The sequence below is a fragment of the Sardina pilchardus genome, chromosome 11, assembly GCF_963854185.1.
Source record: "Sardina pilchardus chromosome 11, fSarPil1.1, whole genome shotgun sequence".
NCBI classification, from domain to species: domain Eukaryota; kingdom Metazoa; phylum Chordata; class Actinopteri; order Clupeiformes; family Clupeidae; genus Sardina; species Sardina pilchardus.
The window spans coordinates 29,144,761-29,150,760 of record NC_085004.1 but is presented as its reverse complement, the minus strand read 5'-3'; the positions used below and the strand labels follow the sequence as shown (position 1 = coordinate 29,150,760).

At 43.2% G+C, this 6,000-nt stretch overlaps 1 long non-coding RNA gene across 1 annotated transcript; it reads right to left on the bottom strand.

The window, feature by feature from the left end:
• Positions 1–1,625: 1,625 nt before the first annotated feature.
• On the bottom strand, positions 1,626–4,979 carry LOC134095126 (uncharacterized). The gene is made up of 3 exons (XR_009940541.1): positions 4,639–4,979; positions 2,858–2,981; positions 1,626–1,763 (listed from the first exon to the last, which is right to left on the bottom strand). It is a non-coding gene; the product is annotated as an uncharacterized LOC134095126 (long non-coding RNA).
• Positions 4,980–6,000: the final 1,021 nt, after the last annotated feature.

Sequence of the window (6,000 nt, the reverse complement as noted above, 5' to 3'; positions counted from 1 at the left end):
GTCTTAATGGGAGATGTGTTACATTGTGTGTGTGCGTGTGTGTGTGTGTGTGTGTGTGTGTGTGTGTGCATGCATGTGTGTATGAAGGAGGGGGTTGTGTGCTGTTAAGTATTTTCTGATGACAGCATACACCAGAACAAAATGCATTTAGATTGTGTAGCTGTGTGCTTACCTTCAGTTTTGACTGACTACAAAGCTGACAGATATGATCATTACGACTGTGATCAACACCTACTGTAGAAGTAGAAATTCTCAGACTCCTTCAGCCTTTAATCTTCTGATAAACTCTGTTTGACTCAGTGGAGCGCAGGAATGTAAATAAACAATTATGTGAAAAGAGTTTATGCAGAGAAACACTCACTCCTCAGCTGCAGTGCAAGCAGTCAATCTCACTCTCTTTTACACTCTACAGTAAGCACTCATGACTTAAGCCATAAAAAGTGTGAAAGTATCAATATCTTCAGATTTGTCCATTTAAAGCACTCATCTAATACACATTTGAGCTAGCTCTGTCCCCATTGGTAGGTATCCACTGACTAGTTTTAGTCTTATTCCTGCATTCATAAAAATAAACACATTAAATATTGAATAAAGGGTGGGATAAAAACTAAACGTTCATTATTTTATGAGCCTTGGTCACCTTTATTTCCTGCTTTGTGTAACTCTTTTCCTCAAGAGCTCTATTATATGGATCATAGTATATTGCAGTGGGTCGTCAACATGCAGTCTCAGTGGAAAATGCCTGGATTATTATTCTAGGGGCCTCCACACCACTATTTAAGCAGACAGGGGGAAAGGAGGTGAGAGAGTTTGAGTCAAAATATCAATGTCTTCAAAAGCAAGAGATTTATTAAGGATAGCCTACATTAAGCAAGGTAAGCGCTGAAGAGTCTGTCCCTAATGATAAAGGAATTATTGGAGGTTAAAGTTTAAGATCAGGTCAATCTATCTGTCTGTATCTCTCTCTCTCTCTCTCTCTCTCTCTCTCTCTCTCTCTGCATTCTAAGAGGTAATGGTCTGTGTTCACCTAACAGTTTATGAAGGTGAGGCATAGGCTGCATCTGTGCAGGCTCCAGGGACAGAACCACACACACACTTTACCTTCCCTTATTCAACCATCTCTATCGCACCTCTCCAGGACCCACTCTGCTAAATGGTTTGTCTGCAGTAAATCGTTGATCAAATTTCACCTTCTCCTCTGTGCTCTTGAAGCAATGTGTTGAAAGGAAGTGTGTATGGCTATTTTCCCATTTAGATATCCATAAACTGTGCACAAACACACAGAGCTCAGAGCACCATGATATATAGAAATCTAGAGGAACTAAAATCCTCTAAAAAATTCTATGTACGGTATTATAATGAAGCACAATGCCAAACACAACTCTCCAACAGTGTGTTCTTTTATTAACAGTATCCACACTTCTTCTAAATAAACTTACAGATCTCTAGTCGGCTGGTCTACCAGCAGTTTGGCAATTTGTCAATATTTAAGGTACTCAGATGGCTCTCCTGTAATATAGACAAACAAATATCTGTTTTATCATTGTTTTCCCCCAAGCAGCTGAAGCTGAGAGATAGCGCGTCATAGGGACAATATTGATACTGGGATGAGAATATTACCAGAGATTTCAGTTGATCTCCTCACAGTTTCGGCAGCCAGACTTGGGATTTTCTCCAGGAAGCCCCATTTCATCCCCACTTCAATCATCGCATCACCATAGTGACGGCGGGCAAAGCATGCCAGGCAGGCAGTCTGTTAAAAACTGATGAAGCAATGAGATGAGGACGAGGGATGGAGTGGGCAGAAGAAACAACAGACATAAGAAGAGAAAATAAATCTTTATCAAAACCACCATAGACAAAGCATGAACGAATCTTCCATGGACACAGCTGTCCACGTTGTATGGGTTGGTCTTCTATACGGGAAGAAAACAAGGTGAGACGAAAGGTTGAAAGCAGTATCTGAACACCATAATCACACAGATGGCCTGAACTCCAGCTCAGTGGAAATTAAACAGCAGGGCTGTTTACCTGCAGAGCAGCTGGCGTATGAAGAGGGCAGAGAGTTTGGAACAGCTGCACGTATTAAATGATCAATGACACAGTGCAAATATCACGATTCTTTAATGAAATGAACAAGTGCCAGGAACATCACCTCATATTGTGGTTTCAGTTGCAATTCTTATTTATGTATTAAAAAACATTACTGTTCATTGAGCTACTTATAACCAACTGTTACTAACAATATTGTTTACCATATATGGCTAATTGACTGCATTCATATAGCGCTTTTCTACTCCGAAAGTGCAGAATAATGCCTCACATTCACCAATGTGCACACACACATGAAGATGGCTGTTGTGCTAGGTGCAAATTTGCATATTGGGGGTGGTTTGGAGTTCAGTGTCTCTTGGTCATGCTGTACACTTCAACAGGGTCAGGAAAAGTCAGGCTCAAACCAGCAACTAAACGGCTTCTCTATACCTCTTTAGCCACCACCCATACACAGTTTGTATGTCCATGCTCTCTATATGAGATGGAGAAGTAAGACATCCTCTGCTCTATTTCATCTAGCTTCATCTAACTTCATCTAACTTGGCTTCATGTGACATACAGTATGAGAAGAAATTGCAAACCAACCAACCACCTAAACTCTACTCAATGTTTTCTAGAGAGGTTTTTGACTTAAAACATGGTAAAATATAGTCACATTTTAGGTAGACCTTTTTTTTTTTTTTTAAGCCTTATCTGCAAATGATGAATGAGGTAATGAATTGTAATAATTGTCTCAAGCCTAAGTGGTTTCAGAGCTCTGGTACACATCACTGCCAAGATTAATAAGCATATCCATTCTCACCCCAAAAGTCATTTTTGAGGCTTAAAGTGGATAAGGGATTCAGTGTGCTTTTCTGCTCCATCGCCTCCAGTTTCCTTAACCATCTGGGCTCTGTGCATCTTCACTCTCACACGTCATCTTGTATCTGACAGGGAATGACAGAAAACACAAGGAACAGAGGAACCCCATTAAGTACATAATAAGACAGAACGTATGCCTCGCCATGGGCTTGCTTACCCACAGTATAACAGAGCTTGTGAGAAGAGAGAGCAGAGGGAGAGAGCGGATGCGGCGGGAAGTTGTGCACTACGGATGACCAGGGGTGTAAATTGCCTATGAACAAGATTTTTGTGTACGTAAACACTGTTATACAGTACATGTACATGTACGTGTGTATATCTCTACGGCTAGAGCAGACAGGGCAGTACATGATGTGGGGGGTGCCTGAGAGTGAGCGTGTGAGAGAGGGAGAGAGGGAAATAGAAGAGAAGAGAGAAGAGGTGAGAGCGGAGACACTGCCAGACAAGTCCGCAGGGATGAGTCTGAACTGAAAATCAATTCGCAAGGTGAAAAGAGGAAGACGGGGAGCGGGGCTGAAGTAATTCCAAACCCTCGGCTCCGTGGCTACTCTGACCTTAATGGTACAAGGCACACAGAGGCCAAGGTCATGCCAGTTAGCATACTGTACAACACTGCCACACCTTGAGCACCTAGTGTACTCTTTCTAGTTGAAGAGCAGGACATACAATGTAGGAATTCCCTGTTTCGTGCATTTCCGATGTGTCATTTAAAGCTAAGGGGGTAATATTGATGTAAAGGGTCGTGCCAGTCTCCTGGTCAGAAGAACAAAGCTATATAAGAGCAATGGCAGGTTGGAACACCACTATTTTAAGGTAAAAGAGCTACATTGTGTTGCTTTAAAGGACAACGCAGGTGTAAGATCAACCTAGGAACTATTTTTGGATGATAAACTTTCATTGCTCATTGGGGAAGCAGCACAAGCTACTGCCACTGGTCACAAAAGGAGGGGAGCAACCAACTTGAGCAGACTTTCTTCTTTAGGTTGATCTTAGACCGTAGTTTTTCTTTCAATAGGATTCTCCAAACAGAGGCAAGGAGTGTAAGCACTCGTAGAAAATCGTGCATCCCATACCTCTCTTGCTTTTGTGTCACAACATTGCCCACAGCTTATCCCAACCTGCTGAAACGACAACCCACTAGAAGCGCTACTTGAGCAAAGTTACATCTGGATGTAAGTCGCCCCTCCTCACAGGGAAAAAAGACCTAATTCGCAAACTGGGACACAATATAGGCCACGTGGCAAAAAAAGCAACTTTTACATATGAAGATTGTGTGAAGAAGCTAGTAAGGCCAGACACTGTGGTAGAGGGAGAGAGGTAGAGAGAGAGAAAGAAAGAAAGTGAGTGAAAGACAGAGAGAGGAGAGTGGTGTGAAGTAGATGATCAGAGAAGATTGCTTCTCAAATGACTCAGATCATTTATTTCACACAGGATTTTGAGATGTAGCCTATAAACATGATTCAGTGAGAGAGATTTATTTTAACCCCATTGACCTAAGCGCTAAAAACCTGGGCACGCCAACCAAATCAGTTCACAACCAGGCTGCCACACCCAACGCTCATGTGCACTTGTGAAGGGAGGAGTCTCATCTCTGCTCTCAACGTCCTGTCATGTGTATAATCTCCTCTTCAGCATGGCCTGTCTCATCCCAGCCCATCCCCTATATACGCTCAGCCGTGGGAGAAAGCTGATTAATCACGCCGGCCTCCCTCATGGTCTCACCTTCATTTGTCTTTCGCACAGGGAAGTGGGTCGGCCGCGGCACTAAGTTTGGCGCTGGTACCTTGCATGCCCTTCCGGTTCCGTTACACTTATGTGGGCTAGGCTAGGAGGGAAGACGGAAAAGAGAGATCGGATGAAATCTGTAGAGGAGTGCTGTTGGGGATGCTACAGGATTTGGGGTAAATCCCTTCTCTGATGTAGTATCCCTGTAGACCAAACAGATGCTGGGTCTATGGAAGACTGAAGAAATAAAGAATGAATAATCACAATAATCACTGAACACAGTATTATAGAGCTTTATAAATCTGTTATAAATCAAACAGGCTGATTACTCAAACATGGTGATGATGATGATGATGATGGTGATGATGATATTACTTGTTTTGTCAGACGATGTCTGAAAGAAGAAGTATTTGGTGTTATTGTCTGACCATGCCTCAAATGAGAGGCAGTTAGATGAGGTGAATTTGCAAAACTTCTGCCGGATTAAACTGAGAGACACACTGAGCTCTAAGAGACAGAGATGCCCTTTTGGCATTATCGCTGGTCTGACCCCGGAATCGTGTGAAATCAACCTGACCTTCAATCAGAGCCACGCCGCTTGCCGAATTTCACCCTTGTAATGGCTTCAATGAAATGCATAGCAGCATGACAGATGCGGATTCAAATATTGGAGCAAGAATGACTGACACACAAGCACAGACACAGAGAGGGGGGGGGATGGAGAGAGAGGGGGAGAGGGAGAGGGAGGAAGGAGAGAGAGAGAGGGAGAGGGTGGAGGGAGAGAGCATTTGATACGGTAGTGGCCTTGTGGCGTAAACCATTTCAGGTCCATAAATCACCTTAATTCAACCTCAAAGTGTGGCCTATATCATTATCTGCAGTTCCTCCAAGCCAACACAATCTATCACATTCAGCCAAATAAATTGACATCTAAGCCAAATAAATGCTGCACATCTATATTTAAACTACAGCAGACAGCAGAGCTCCTGTGGTGTCTCAGTGGGCTCTTTCACTTGTTCAAGTGAGATTCTCTCTCTCTCTCTCTCTCTCTCTCTCTCTCTCTCTCTCTCTCTCTCTCTCTCTCTCTCTCTCTCTCTCTCTCTCTCTCTCTCTCTCTCTCTCTCTCTCTCTCTCTCTCTCTCTCTCTTCCAACAGAAAACCATACGAATCCAGGCAATCTCTGTGCTGCTGATCCCATCCTGTGCCTCTGGGCCCTGTGAGGAACCAGAGGTGTTTTAGGAAGAACTCTCTCCCCATTTATTCTAGTTTGTGCTGCGGTTTGCAAGCCAAATGCATTTCGCTTAGGTCCACCCAACCAAGCAGTACTCTAAATGTATAATTACCTGCGTCTTATCAGAA